The sequence below is a fragment of the Ammospiza caudacuta genome, chromosome 4 (assembly GCF_027887145.1).
Source record: "Ammospiza caudacuta isolate bAmmCau1 chromosome 4, bAmmCau1.pri, whole genome shotgun sequence".
NCBI lineage: Eukaryota > Metazoa > Chordata > Aves > Passeriformes > Passerellidae > Ammospiza > Ammospiza caudacuta.
In genome coordinates, this window is record NC_080596.1 from 74,108,323 (window position 1) to 74,124,644 (window position 16,322).

Below are 16,322 nucleotides of genomic sequence, written 5' to 3' on the forward strand. Positions count from 1 at the left end.
GGTGGAAGCAGTGAAAAATGAGTCACACATAGAGGAGGGGCAGACCATTTCTGAAATAAATGTTGTTTGACATGAGAAAATGACCTAACAACTGGATCTGGACTAATGTTAACAATAATTGGAAAAGTGTCCCTGCAGAAAATCTTAGATTCTCCAGATTCTGCTTGGATTTTAGTTATATTTTCAGAAAACTGCATTATTCTTAAAGAATTTCTTGTTCTTATCAAGATGTGAGTCCTTGAAGATCCTTTTCAACCTTTAGGAAGCAGTGAGATTTTCAGCAAGCACTCAAGCTCTGAGCTAGAAAATTTGCCATTCTTTTTTTTTTTCCCTTCCAGCCCAGAATCTCATTTGATAAATAACCAGAAGTTGCTCAAGTTCTAAAGTGGAACATCAAACAATTCTGCAAGAGCTGGCAAAGCTGCTAAAGGCATGATAATTGTAATGAAGAGCACTCCCAGAATCACTGCCTGCTTTGACTCACATCCTGTTTCACTCATGCAACGTATGAAGTTTATACAAAGGATTAATTGATTACAAACTCTTGCTCCTCTATGGATTACAAGTGAGGAATTTGTAAAAATAGCAACATCCAAACAGTATTAACAGGTTTTACAATTGATTTGCACTGCAGAGTGCAGGATTTCAGGTGTTCTTTCATATTGCTCCTGGCTCAAACCAAATGTTAAGGAAAATGTGAAATTCTGACTGCTTCTGATGGAGAAAAATCTATGTTCTGAGGTAGTTTTTCCTTTCTGTTTGAGATGTTGGACTCTGTAAATGAAAACATATGGTCCTGATATGTATACACATATATATACCTGAGCCATAATGAGTGGCCCAGCTCTGCTTTATTCACCAATCTCTTATGAATTGAAGCCCAGAATAATAAAGGACTGAAATACAGAGAGAGGGAGTAAAATGTGGGATTCAGCTTCTGTACTACCTGGAAGGAGATTAACTGCTTCCAGGTGTGTAACTATTCTGTGTTCTTAGGCATCCTATCACTGTGGGACATCAGAGTGGCAGGGCAGGAAGAGTTTCATCCTTGCTAACATTTTCAAGAAATTGCATGTATTTACACTGAATTTTAAATTATGATTAAACTACCCAAAGACCAAGCTACTGTAATATTGGATTAAAAAAAATTAAAAATCCCTAACAAACAAAACAAACTGTAGAAATTTTTACCAATAAGGAACTGGTCAAACTAAACTGAGGTTGCAATTCTTGCTTTTCTGCTCTGGCTTTTTGCAGAACAGTGTTTAGCAAGTTTTAGAGTGTCACTGAGATGGCCCAACTCCAAAGATAAATAACTGGCTGGTTCTTGAGACAGGCCAGTGATGTTACCTGCATTTGGTGAAGGACAGATCACCACCAAGTGAGAGTAAAATGTGGGGACAAAATGGGAAATCAACTTGTAAAAACCTTGGAGTGAAATTCAGGTTTATCTTATGCTCAAAAATATATGGGTTGGTGGAATAGAAGAAATTTTTCTTTGAAACAATGTAGGGATCTGGAAATATCCATGATATAGTAGCTTGTTTTGGCACTTTAATTGTTCAGGTGAATGTTTCAGGCCAGAGGTCACAAAGTAATAAAAAGTTCAGGCTGTCCAGTTCTCAGAATATCACATAATCACCCCAGAATTTTTGAAAAGGCAGAAGGCCAAAATAAAACAGGTTGTTACTCCTCATCCCTCTGGCTGGTGGTGACTACTTTTGACTGCAGCGACATCGTAACAAAAAAGGAGTAATTTTTAAAAATTAGATTAGGATTAGATTAATTTGAATTTAAAGATACTCATTCTTTGGAGGAAAGAATGTGTTTGCCTTGAGATGCAGCAATTTTATATTTGTGAGCATTTTAGTCATAGATCCATTGAATTTTGCATCGTACTGGGAGAAAAACTGCACAAAGGATTCTCTGGATGCTCTAAATTTCTGTGAGCAAGTAATTGATTTGCAGAGGGGTTTCATGCATTGGTTATCCCCAAGGAGACATGTAAAGGACTCAGGTCCTGGCCTTTCAGGCTGTGAGTGGCACAAATATTTCTTTGATTTCTGGACAAATCTTGTGGTGCAATGAGCTCCTGGCTTCTTGGAATAACACAAAAAAGCTCCTGGTAAAGTAAGGCTTTAATTTCTCAGTTTAAGCTAAAGGAACTTCAATTGCTTGCACAGTATGGGAAAAAAAGCAAAAAAAAAAAAAAAAAAAAGGCAAGACATTCCTCCGAGTTCCACAGAATTAATGCTTGTAGGATGCAAATTAGAAGTGTGGCCACTTAAAAATATCCTGGAAATATTACTTTCATGGCTTTTCTCAGCACCTCAGTATCAGTGACATGCTTGCTGTGTGCTTTAAGCTACTTATAAACTGCAGTGACTCGTTTCCTCTGACAGGTTTGTAATGATGTTTGAGAGTTATATAAAAAATGAGCATGGAAAATAGAGATATTCATGGAATTTGGGGCCAGAAGGAATTTTCCTTATGCTCTTGTTCTTAATCAAGTAAAATTCCTTATGCCCAGGAAAGAATGAAAAATTCTTGTTATTATCAAAGTCCAGCTTTTGAAGGGTCAGAATGTTAAAAACAGTGTCAGCATAAGAAGTCATCTAACAGAGAACAGCAAGGAAAAAAACTTCAAGATATGAAGTATCTTGAAGGGGCTTTAAGGATAACTTTGCTAACATTTTTCTTAAATTTGGTCAAATGTCCTCGGTTGTGTTTGTGAAAATTCCAATCCCTCCTCTAGCAAATTCATGGAAGAAAATTGTTGGGAAGGACCTGCCTCACATTGTCAGAGGAAGAGGAGTAGGCACCTCAGAGAGCTTCAGAGCTTGCTGAATTCTTCAATGAGAACTTTCTGGTTGGGCACCTACAGGGTCGAAAACTGGGGAAAGAACAAGGAAAGGTAAGGAAATAATTTGGTCCTGAAGAAAAATGGGATCATGGAATGGTTTGGGTTGGGAGGGACCTTAAGGACCATTCAGTTCCTACTCCATGACATGGGCAGGGATGTAGCCATTATATTTTCTGAAAAATCCCTGTGCCAGGATTTTTCTCCTAAGAAGCTGAGAGGCCTCAGGAACAAAATGTAAACAATGATTATCTGCTGCTGTGGAATGCAACAGGTGCATCTGTGATTGGTCTCATGTGGTTGTTTCTAATTAATGGCCAATCCCAGTCCAACTGGCTTGGACTCTCTGGTCAGTCACTAGATTTTATTATCATTCCATTCCAATTCTATTCCTTGCTGGCCTTCTGATGAAATATTTTCTTCTATTCTTTTAGTATAGTTTTAATATATAATTTTCTTTTCATATAATATATATTATTTTATAATAAATCAGCCTTATAAAACATGGAGTCTGATTCTCATCTCTTCCCTCTTCCTGGGACCCCTATGAACACCCCACACAGGGACACCTTCCACTATCCCAGCTGGATTCCAAGCTCCATCCAACCTGGCCTTGGACACTTCCAGGGGTGGGGTGTCAAACCATAAAAAATCTTGTTTCAACTAATAAAAATCTTGGGCTTACAAAAGCTCAAGTGAAATTACTACAATTAACATTACATTTCCAGAGAGAGTTGTGGCACCCAGAGTTTCACTCATGTTCTACAAATAAACACCAAACTGAGTCCTTCTGCCCTGCTACTCTTGCTTTCAGCAGCCACAGGAAAGCAGATACTCCTGAATGTTCCACAATTGTGAATTTTTGAAAAAGGGCAGGAGAAAGACAGGAAGAAGTTCTTTGTACTCGCCCATTTTATAGAGCATTTTTAAGAGAATAGTGTCCCCTGAGAATTTCTCCCGGCTGAACAACCCCAGCTCCTCTTCACAGGACTTCTGTTCCAGACCCATCTCTGGACATGCTCCAGCCCCTCAAGGTCTTCAAGTGATGGGCCAAAAGTGAACAGAAGACTCAAAGTGCCTGCACACAGTACTCAAGGTGGTTTTCAAACACTTGTTAATGCTCTTTTCAAAACAAGAAAACAGATTTAGCTGAATCCATCTAAATATTTTATTGGTAGAAGGAAGAAAAATAACTTTCATATCCTGCAATTTTACTAGGATGAAGAAACTCCTAGGGTCCAAAAGCCCAGGTTTTAACTCATTTTCATTCCCCAGCTCTTTGATGTGCAACCAGAGAATGCTGTTAATTAAAGCAGGTCCCCAAAGGCAAAAGTTGTTGTTGTGTTAAAAGCGAGAGAGAGAGAGAAAAAAAAGCAACCTGCATCATTTCACATTGCAAGGGACCAAAGCAACACCCTTAAAAATTCATTTCCACAGAGTGCTCTGAAACCTGATCACTTGTCCCCAGAAAACCCAGCCCCTGGGCCAAACATTCAGGTGGAGTTGATCAGTGTGGCTCCCACAGGCACGGAGGAGCTGTGATTCATGTGAACACTTCGTGCCACTCCTGACCATGCCTTGGTGCTGTGGAAAACCACCACACCAGACCTAGGATCACCAGACACAGCCCCAGGAACTTGTTTTCCATTATTCTTGACCAAATTTGTTTCTGATTGACTTAATGTGTATTTTCTGTTTTCATTCCAAAGCTGACTGAGCTGTTGTTTTATAACAGCTTCATGCTACAGCACACGTGGTTTTCTCCTCTTCTTACCCCTGGTGCTGTATGTAGTACATCCCTTTCAGCCCCAAGTCCCCTCAGCTTTTCCATCATCCCTCAGCTCCCATCACTGCTGGGACACTGATGTGGATGAGCCTGGAGGTGACACCAGCTGAGCAGAAAGGACCCTGCCACTGTATCAAGCAATGCTCACAATAATATCTCTATTTTCAAGTTTTAGGCACCAATGAAAATACAAACCCACATGAGCCTCAGCCCTTCTGAGTCTAAATCTCCCCTAGTTAAACCAGCACCCTGGGGAGCTGGCTGGTAACAAACCTGGGCTCAGCCTGTGCTGCCTTCCTGCACTGCCAAACCAAGCTCTGCTCCTCGGAGGGGCTTCCAAAACCATCTCAGAGCAGCTCTGCTCCTCGGAGGGGCTTCCAAAACCATCTCAGAGCAGCTCTGCTCCTCGGAGGGGCTTCCAAAACCATCTCAGAGCAGCTCTGCTCCTCGGAGGGGCTTCCAAAACCATCTCAGAGCAGCTCTGCTCCTCGGAGGGGCTGCCAAAACCATCTCAGAGCAGCTCTGCTCCTCAGAGGGGCTGCTCATGAGGAGCAGGAGTATCATCAGGCACCACTGAGGCAAACACAGCCAGGCTGAACACAGCCAGGTTTGCACCCAGCTGGAGATTGGCTCCAGGTGTGAGCAGGAGCCTGTGCAGAGGTTTTCTAGGAGCAGTGAGCTCTGATCCTCAGGCAGCTCATTGGCCCAGGAGTGGGGAAAACACAAGGAAAAACTCATCCCATCATCCATGGAGCACTCCAGAACCACAGTGATGTCAGAGCCCCTCTCTGGGTGCTGCTCCAGGATGGAGGAGTGACCAGGGGGTGGCTGCAGGAACACAAACAGCAGGTAGAAGATTCAATTCTTGTGGAACTTCTAGGACTCATGGGTGCCATTCATCCCAGTGTGTGTGGAAATCTTTGGCATTAGAGTGCTCTGAACGGTCTTGGTTGATCAAGAAGTCACCCAGCAGCTGCTTCAGATTCCTGCTCAGGTCAGGCAGTTCCTGCACTGGAAACAGGGCGGGCCAAGCCAAAGGCCTGGCAGTATTTTGTGCTCCATTGAGTTCTTCATCGTCCTCCTCATCCTCTTGGCTGCTGCAGCTGTCCTGCTCGAGGTAGGAGCTGCTTTTGCACGCAGAATTCAAGGATCACAGCTGCCACAGCAGCCCAAAAAACCCAGTAAAACACAGAGTGGAGGAAAACTTTTTCCAGGGCCCAACCTCCTGCCACAGCCACAACACCTCCTGCTGCAGAAATTCCTCACACTGCCACATCTGCTGGGCCTCAGCCATATCAATCTGTGGATCTGGTGTCTGCCCACAGGATGGCCAGCACAGCCAGGAGAGGATGATTGTCACAGCCATGGCCTGGCGGAGGTAGGAGAAAGGTTTATCCAACAGAGATAACAGGCTTGAAAGGGCCACAGATCCCAGCTGGAGACAGCACAGAGCCCATCCTGCCCAGGCCACCCTGAGGGCCATCCCCATGAAAGGGCAAGAAACACCCAAGCAGAGTTTTGTGTTTGCAGGAACCCTCGTGGCAGGGAGGAATGATGAATCTGACTCCATGTTCTCAGAAGGCTAATGTATTATTTTATGATACTATATTATATAAAGAATGCCATACTAAACTATGCTAAAGAATACAGAAAGGATACTTAGAGAAGGCTAAAAAGATAATAATGGAAACTCATGACTCCCTCCACAGTCTCAATACAGCCCTGATTGGCCAAAGAGTGAAAACAACTCACAGCAGAATCCAATGGAACAATCACCTGTGGGTGAACAATCTCAAACACATTCCACATGAGCACAACACAGGAGAAGCAAATGAGATAAGAGTTGTTTTCCTTTTTCTGAGGCTTCTCAGCTTCCCAGGAGAAGAATCCTGGGTGAAGGGATTTTTTCAGAGAATGTGAATACAACACAGAGTCTCCCAAAGCCCTATCCCTGCCATGCTGGAACATTCCATGGAGCCAGGGACACCTGGCACACCCGCTGCCACCCCTGGGAGCACCAAGGACAGGATCATGCCCTGCCCTGAGGGACACAGTTCTTGCCCTGGGTTAGAAACATCCCCAGACATCTGCCCTGTGCCCTTCTCAGCCCAGTCTTGCTGAAAGAATCTTACAACATCCAAAGGCTGTCTAAAATAAGAGCTGTAACCAGTTTGGGCTGAAGTTTCCCAGCCTGGCATTTTCCAGCAGCCTCTTTCTATCCTATTTAGCTTTCTTAAAGGTGGAAAAATGATAAGATGAGGAGGGGACATTGGGTTCTTTTTTCTCCTTAATTTTCTCAGACGTGCTTTATGTGCTTCAGGAAACGCCAATGAAAGAAATTATATTCTGTTTGCCTTGCCTGAAACAGTCTTTTTAAAGAAAAATCGGAACCAAATAAATCCACATTTACTTAATTGTTACTCAGCTCACCCTTTGACGCAAAGCCTCAAAATCTATCAGACTTTCTTCTTTTTTTTTTTATTTTCCTGCAATGCACATTATTACAAGCATCTGAAAAGTCTTTGTCTGTTCAACGAAGAGTTATTGAATCATGCAATGAAGCACAGAGCCTGCACTGAACATCCTGTACTTCTTTTTTTAAAGATAGTTATTCTACATGTACAGCACACTCCTTCCAAATCTCTTCTGCCTTTACAAGGATGAGGAGGATTTTCCTCTCACAGCTGGATTTCAGGCAGTAAAACACTAATAGCTTCAAGGAAAATATGTTGAATTTGAGATTCCACAGTTAATTCAGTAATACTGTAGTACTTTGGGCCTGAAACAAGACTTGCACAGCATATTTAGTTGGGCCCCTTAGAAATTAAAATTTAATTTTACAAAAAGTCCTTCTCATTTTTATCTAGTGGATGTGTTTGTGGCTTATTTTGCAGGAAGGTAGACAGAATTAGAGGGTAGGAGGTAGCATACTGTGGACTAGAAGGAAAAGAAGTAAATGCCCAAACATTTCAGCATTCCCCAGTGCCTCTTTTAGGAGGAAGGAGCTATAGGTTACATGCTTTAACTTGCAAGATTTTAGCTTAATTTTAGTTACTTTTTTTTTCCACTGCATGGTGGAAACTTGCAGAATTTGATGCTTTTAAATGTACAAACCAAACCTTTAGTTTTGCAAAGCTGTGCATGAATCAGCTCCTTCTGCCAGTCTGTCCTTCCTAAACTGTGGAATAATAATTCCTAACCAGCAAAACTCCTTTTCCTTTTCAGGAGACCACTATGACTGCTTGTCCTTTCCCATCCTAGCTGTTATTTGATTTTAAATCAAATGTTTCATGGGAATGCTCTCTTTACTAGGAATGTTGAGATACACCCCAGTGGATATCAAAGTAGGGCTCAACTCCCCGACCTCCAGCAGCAAGAGAATAATTTGTTTTGTTCAGATAACATTAAGATATAAATATCCACTTTCTCCTACTCTTTTCTGAATGACATTTTTTGTTATATGAGAGAAAGTTGCCACAGAGGGAAAAATTTTTCCCTTTGTTGATGTGAATGCTGCACCGCTTCCAATGCTTGAATAAAAACTGAGGGTGAACATTTCAAAAGGCAAACGAATAATGAGTATTTTATACCAGACACTAAAATATAAAAAGCTTTACTTCTTGAGGAATTAGTCATGCTTCAGGGAAAAAAAAATAAAATCTGTCCCTCTGGTAGATAAGTTTTATTTTTTATTTGTGTTTTACACTTTAGTTTAGTTTGAGTACACTGGCACCCAAGCCAGGTTATCTTTCATCTTTTAGCCATCTTATTAACATGCTTTCCAATCAGCCAATATAGCTGAAAAAGGTAATATGCCTGCCATTAATCCCTTCCTGCTTTTTGAAAGCCAAACAAACAAATCCTGAATAATAATGTGGGATTTTCCGGTTTGGCTACAACCAGTTTTCTTGCCATTCTCCGCTTTAAAAAAAATTTCCATCTGACATGCCAGCAGTGCTGTCTTGTTTTTGTTCTCATATATAATTAGAATGTCAAGAAAAATAAAAGCTTGCATCAGTTTAGTGCTGAGACCAGGGCTTTTTCTTCTGGAGGAGCAGAACATCAAGTCCTCATTAGGATTAAAATCATTACTGTAGAAATACTCACTTGAAAATCCTTAATGTAAAGTGTTCTCTTAATGCTGCGGAAGTATTTCCTTAATCAGGGCACTTTCACTTTTAAGTTCAAGGGTTTAATTACAGTTTTAGCCAGTAAATGTGGAAAAATTACCCAGCACATGAAACTGTGCTAAGGGAATGTTATGGATTGGGTAAATATGATTAACAGGACCTGAACTTGGCCCCAAATGTTCAAAGGAGTGATGTATAAAAAATATATGTGTATATATATATATATATTTTTTTTTTTTTATAATATATATAAAAAAATTCCTCAAAGTACATTTTTGTTTTAAAGGTATGTTTGTGAGGGAGAAAAAAAACCTGAGGATTACTGAACACTTTCAGGGATCCAGGGCCTCACCACCCTGACAGGGAAAATTTTATCACAGATCTCATATTTCACTGTTTTTTTAAGCACTAGGGCCTTCTGAATGAAGGGAAGGTATATTACTTTTACACTTTCCAATTCAGAATTATTTTCATAATTCTCACAAGAAGCTCCAAGAATTGAAGCTCATCAGCTGACATTTAATGGCTTATTTGAAATTGTTAACAGATATGACAAATATTTTTAAAATCCTGCTTAGTGACAAAATTCTCTCCCTGTATGAAGGAGAGGGCAAAGTAAAACCCCAAATATTTTCTAAGTCTGTTTCAAACACAAATGTTGCACCCTTGCCAATGCACATACATAAGCATAAAGCAGTTATTTTCTTGAGAAAGGAGAAAATTGAGAGATTGAAGTCTCTTCTCTGATAGTTCCATCCTTTCTGTTCCTGAGTCGTGAGAGCCCTCTAGGGTTAGCTCAGGCACTTGGTGCTGCACTGATTAGACCTAAAAAATCCCAAGAAACAGCATAGAAACTGTGCCACATCACAGGGCTGGGCATCCTCACACATCTGCTCCTGTAAATTTACACACAATTTACATCCCTCTGCTCCTAAATCCTCAGCTTAAAGAGATTTTGTGTTAAAGCCAGCTTTCCCCTTCCCTAACAAAGTGGGATCCATTTTCAATCTTGCTGCAGTTATTTTTCCCCCTATATTTCTAATATGTTATTTTTTTCACTCTATATTTCTAATATATAATATTGCTAACTTTAATCTCTGCTGCAGCAAAGTGAGTTTACTTCATCTGAGCAAAAGAATTAAAGATTTGGGCAAGTCACGATATTTAAGCACCAATGGGCAACTGCTTGTAGGATCTGGTGGCTTGCACCTTGTCAGGTTTAAGATGATATTCTCATTTCAAGATTCTTGACAAGATTAAAGGCTTGTTGTCTTCTTTTATTTGTCATTATTATTATTAAAGCCCAATCATGGCATTAAAAAAGTTGAACAAGTGTTGGGCTGAGCTGCAGTTCCTTGCAGGACTTTTCCACGTATCTCCAAAAGAAATATTGGTACAAAGGAAACTAAGATGGGTAATTCCCACCCCAACATAACCAGAACAAGCTCTTTTCCAAAGTTCAGACTTCTTGTTTTGAATTCACACATAAATCATCAGTGAGGAGACACACAGGAAGAAAAATCAAAAGCAGTAACAAGCAGCACAGCAAAAACAAATTCATCTTTTCTAGTATTGTTTTTACATATATAGGCAGAGGTTTCTTGCATAAAATTTCAGGTTAAAAGTCCAAAAAGTGTGAGAAACAAGACCATACACAGCCAAAGAGTGGGTTATAATTCCCTGTATTTCAGTTTCACAAGAAATAAACAATTTCTCCTGTGGTCTCTGCCCGTGTCTCAGAGCTTACACTTCCATCTAACACCCATTTTTAAATTTTCTCTTGCCAAATTTCCTTCTAAATGTCACATATTGTGCCACATATGTAAGCCAGGTGTGGGGAAAATGAAGCCAATTCAAGTGGGTGATGCTGTTACTCACTGTTTGATGCCCAGCTTCAAAATACACAAACCCCCGGTATTGTGAAATACAGAAGTCTGATATTGCATTTTTTAAAGACAGATATTAACAGCTGTAACCACCACTTTTTTTTTATAAGAAGGAAAAACAAAACTACTTGCAAGCCAGTTTGTGGCAGGAAGGCTCAGAAAGCCAAAGGCAAAGAGAAGGAATATAAAATGTGCTCTTCACATCAAAATCCCTTTAGAAGAAACTCAAATTACTACCTGATCTTGCTCACAGGGTGACTTAGAGACCCATGGAATCATTTGGGTTGGAAAAAATCTCTAAAATCAGAGTCCAACCCCTAACCCAGCACTGCCAAGGCCACCACTGGCCATGTCCCCAAGTGCCACATCCACATGGCTTTTAAATGCCTCCAGGGATGGGGATTTCAGCATTGCTCTGGGCAGCTGTGCCTGGGCTGAACAACCCTTTAGGTGAAGAAATTTTTCCTGATATACAACCTAAAGCTCCTTTGGCACAAGTTGAGGCTGTTTCCTCTTGTCCTGTTACCTGGGAAGAGAGACCAAGCCCCACCTGGCTAGAGCCTTTCAAGTGGTTCTGCAGAGCCACAAGGTCCCCCCTGAGCCTCCTTTGCTCCAGGCTGAGCCCCTTTCCAGCTCCCTCAGCCTCTCCAGACCCTTCCCCAGCTCTGTTCCCTTCCCTGGACAGCTCCATCTCCTCAATGACTTGTCCTGAGGGGCTCCAAACTGACCCCAAAATTCCATTGCTCTGCAATGCCTAGCACAAGGGACAATCACTGCCCTAGCTCTGCTGAGACAAAACTTGCACCTGTATAAAAATGCACAAAAACCCTCTACTTGTGGATATTTTAATGGTATTTCAGCTTAGTAACTGAGTTTCATAATTTCTAAACCCTTAATCCCATCCAGCAGTTAAAACATGAGAGCCAGAGCTCAGCAGGAACAGAACCTCCTGAGTCACAACCTGGGCATATTTCCCCACTCATATTTCCAAATCTCCTTTATCCCTTCCCCCCACTCCATGTGTGCAGTAAAGAGATATTGATGATTTTCCTAAAGTTTGTAGCTGATGCACTAAAAAATGAGAGCAGGGCAGCAAATTCCCACTGCTGTGTTCCGTGTGCTGGAACTTGCAGTCATATCCTGGAGAAAACCTTCCTGACCTGTTCTCCCCAGTGTCCCTTCAGCTCCTGGCAGGAGGGGATGCTGAGCTGCAGCACATCCTGGATGCTCAGCTCCTTCCAGCTGGGCCAGAAGAGGGAGACCAAGGATGCACTAAGCCAGATGCCAGCTCCTCTCACTGCTCACCCTCCCTGTCAGGAAAAGCAGGCTGCAGTGTTTGCACCCGTGTGAATGCCAATTGATGGAATTTATCATTTACAAACCAGAGTGTTGGAGCTGTGCAACCACTCAGTAAAAGTACCTGATAAGGGATAACAGCATTTTGGAATCCTCGAGATGAAACACCTGCACAACCTGCTAGAAATACAGCAAAACAGCCTTAATAAATATTTATTTTTAAAGTTGGGGAACTTATGTGCTAGTAGAAGAAACTTGTTTGATGTGTTTGTGGACAAGATCACACCCACAGCTGCCTATATTCCCAGAAAATAGCCCACAGCAAGCCAGGATATTCCTGTAATTTCTATGCTCTAAATATTTGGGATTTCTGGGTCCACAATTGGTTGGCAAGAGAACCACTTTACCACTTCTCTTGATTTGAATATGCTTTCATGAACATTCTCATTCTTTTGCTTATTGTATGATTTTTTTATTTACACAGTCATTTGAGGGAATCCCTGAAGCCACAAAAAGGCATCAAAGCCCCTCTGTAGTGATTGGTGGAGAAACACAAAAAGAAATCCCCTGCCACTTAAATCCTGCAGAATAAACAGATTTGTATCCAGGGCAGATGAAAAGGTGGGTGCTGGGAAGGGCTGGAAGTGACAACAAAAAAAACACCTGTAACCTGTGACTTCTGTAGTAAGGGAACCTATTAGGACATTGTCCTGCATTCAATTACTCTAAGAACATTTAGGATTATTTGTGGGAGTATCTGCAGGTATCTTGTAGGAAAGCACTTGGATAATTTCCCAGCCCCTTACACAGGATCTCATAAATGAACAGTGTTTAAAAAAAAAAAAAACATCTCCAAAGGATATGCAGCATCTCATTCTCCTGTCATTAGAAAAAAAATGTAGTGTTCTCAGAGGAATGAAAATTAAAAAATAAGTCCTCAATTTCCCCATAACTCTGCTTCAAAATTCAGCCAAAATTTATCAGACCATTTCCACCAACCAAAAATTGCTACAAGTTTTTAGGCAAAACTGGGAAACATTTTATAGTCTCACTGAGAGGTAAATTTGCAAGAAACAACATTACAAAATGTCAAAATAAATGTTTTACAGCAATTCTAAACATCAGTTTCTCTCCCCTATTCAATTACACTCCTTGCAAATGGTTGAATTTTGCATTCTCAAATTCTTGCCCAAAGTTCACTAACAGCTATAAAAACACCCCATGTGGCTCAGTGGATTTTGGATCTGGGCAGTTCTAAATTGTTTTTCTAGCTGATCAAAAAAGGATATTTAATAAATTCATTTGACCATGAGCTTAGCAAAGAGAACAGCTCTAGCTCTTTCCTGATTTAACTTAGAAGATACTTCAAAAAGATCAAGATGTTTCTGCTTTCCTCATTTTCCAACCCGTCACTGCAGCAATTTGGGGGTTTATGGGGAGACTGCTGGATGTGGTCACCAGGACCCAAAAAAAGGAGAGGAAATTTCTCCTGGGCAGAGAAAGCAGCACTGTGCAGGTGATCCCTGCAAAATCCAATAAAAGAAAAGCCAAATTCTCCTTGCAATGGGAACAAAAAGGCTGAAAATTAACAAAATCTGCTCAGATTACATGCAGAAAATCATTCTTTGGGTCACCAGTCCAGAGTCAGGAGATCACAAAGTCGAGTCCAAGGCATTGATGCAAAAACTGCTCCTGGTGTGAGTGGAGACAGCAGAGGCAGGGAGAATCAGCAGCTCTTTGGATGCCTGATGCTCAGGTGCAGCCAAGACCTCCAAATCTCACTTTTGTCCCCCCACATGACCCCATTGTTGTTTATATTCCTGCAGTACTTAATTTTCTGTCTGCCAGTGGGCACAAACACAATCATCATAAAACTTCAGTGACATCCCAGGTTCCCTAGGCAGATTTAGCTTCTGGGGTTTTCCAAAGGCAATCAAGAGGAAATTTGGGATTAGATCTTTACACAGAGCCCTTATCTGGCTTTGCCCCACTGTTAGGGGACTCTGGGATTTGGAAAACCTCTTTTTCTTTGATTGGAAGCAGAAAAACTGTAGGTTTCCTGCAAAGATGCTGCTGCAAATGTGAGGCTTGGGTAAATTAATTGCACAGAAATTGCTTTGTTTTGCGCAAATAATTCAGTTTCCAACACACCTAAGAACCAAGAAGCCAGAAGATGAGTTACTGTTTGGTCATTGTATTTTCCCAATGTCTTGGCAAAGGCACAAGGTCAAACACTTCTTCCAATGAGTATTTATTTATCCAAAATGGAATTACTTTGGGTGAAGATTTTAAGAGATGTGTTTGCAGGATGGTCTGAGACTCATAGTTCTTTTCTGGGATTTAAAAACCACCTCCCAGAATTGATCAGAGAAGAGATTTGATACCTTGTCTTCTGTTTTCCACATGGTCTCTCTCCTTTTCCTTTTCCTCCTGCCTGGTTATCTCAAAGGGGTAGAGGCAAGTCTGGCTTTAGTATTCAGCACGATCTGAGAGCTCACAGATGAAAATCTGAATCAAAGATAGTTAATCTAGGACCTAGCTCTTCTTATTTTTTAATTTACTGCAGATCAGTTGCCTAAACACCTTAAAATCTGGACCTAAAGCTGCAAGGATTAGAACACTGATAACTAAAATGTCATCTAAGAGCTGAGTCACGTTCCTAAATGTCTTTGAAATATTTATCATGCATTATATGGCACAGCAATAATTTCTTTTCAGTCTTTTTACTGCAACACTAAATGATGGAAAAAAAATTATCAAGCCTAATAAGGCAAGGAACCATCTCAGCAAGCAGAGAAAAACACAACTGAGCACTAATGAAAGAAATTACAGCAAAAAAGGGGCAGGCACAGGCTGCATTAGACACATGTCAGGAACAGATTTAACAGCTGAGTAACCAGAACCAAATTATTGAGACTGGATCCCAGGAGAAATGAAATATTGTGCTGTGCTGACACCTGCTGCACAGCACAAATCCATTCACTCAGGAAACCACAGCATTCCAAAATGCATTCCAAAATGCAGCTTTCCAGCCCAGAGAAGTTACCCTGAGGCCTTTCAGAATCATGTGATGTTTGCAAAGGACTCAGAGGCAGCCAGAGTGTCTGGGAGTGACACCTCCCTGTGCAATTTAGCACAGGAAATTTTCATGTGTTTACAAGACTCACCCTGACACATCAAAGATGCGATTAGAGGCTTGGGAGGAGGATTTTTCCCAAGGACACAAGTGGCAGTGGAAGTGCTTGTCTGAGGAATATACCTTAAAATTAATTCTTTTTGCTTAGTATTGTTCAATTTTGAGTCTTTGGATGTCAAAGGTTTGTGGAACACAGAGTTAAAGAACCACTGAATCATTAAGTATGGAAAAGACCGTCAGGAATATCAAGTCCAACTCTTAACTCAGCACTGCCAAGGACACCACTAAATTACATCCCCAAGCAACACACCCACACAGCTTTTAAATCCCTCCAGGAATGGTAATTCCACATCTGCCCTGAGCAGTCAACCCTTTCCATGAAGAACTTCTCCCTAATATCCAACCTAAACCTCCCCTGGCTCTTGAAGTTCTTTCCTCAGGACAAGTGACCAACACCCATCTGGCTCCAGCAGGTCTAGTTGCAAAAATTGATAAAATCCTTAGGTCTTGTTTCGCCCAGGTCACTCCTCATGGTTAAACCCAGAAACGTTTCTTATCATCTTGTTGTGCTCCATTAAACACCCAGGAATTTGCAGCAGGATAGGAAGCAGCCTTCTCCATAAACACAGCCATGTGCAGTTCTCTCTTTTTGCACCTTTAAGCCTTTCATACAGCATTCTTCTTTTTAAAAAGAGAAACCCAATGTATCATTAACCCTGTGTTTCCTTACGCTTTAGAGACTCTTCTGCTCAGGGACCATAAAATTTCATGCAGGTGAAAGAGAGACCCACCAGCAAGCCTGTGTTGTGAAAAGAGCTATTTCCAAGTAGAGGCTGCACCTTCCTCTTACATCAATTAAAATTTAAAAATTAACTATTGCATTTTCTAACCTCCTTTAGACTCCTTCTCTTTAGCCCAGCTGTGAAATGCACACCTGGCCACTCAGTTTGGACAGAACAGATTCATCCAGACATGATTCTTTGTGATGGGAAGAGGGTGTGCTGTAACCAGATTAACCACATGGCCTTTATTTTTAATTAAAGGATGTCCTTATTTTTCATTCTTTTTTAAAATCCCTCCATACTTCACCACCCTTTTGCTGTTTAAGGTTCTATGCAGGAGAAGCATGCTGCTAACAAGAGCAGTTCCCTGATTTACCTATGCAGACCTGGTGACCTAAAAGACACCGTACACCAAGAAAACATCTCCCAACAGCAAGCAGTGGGCT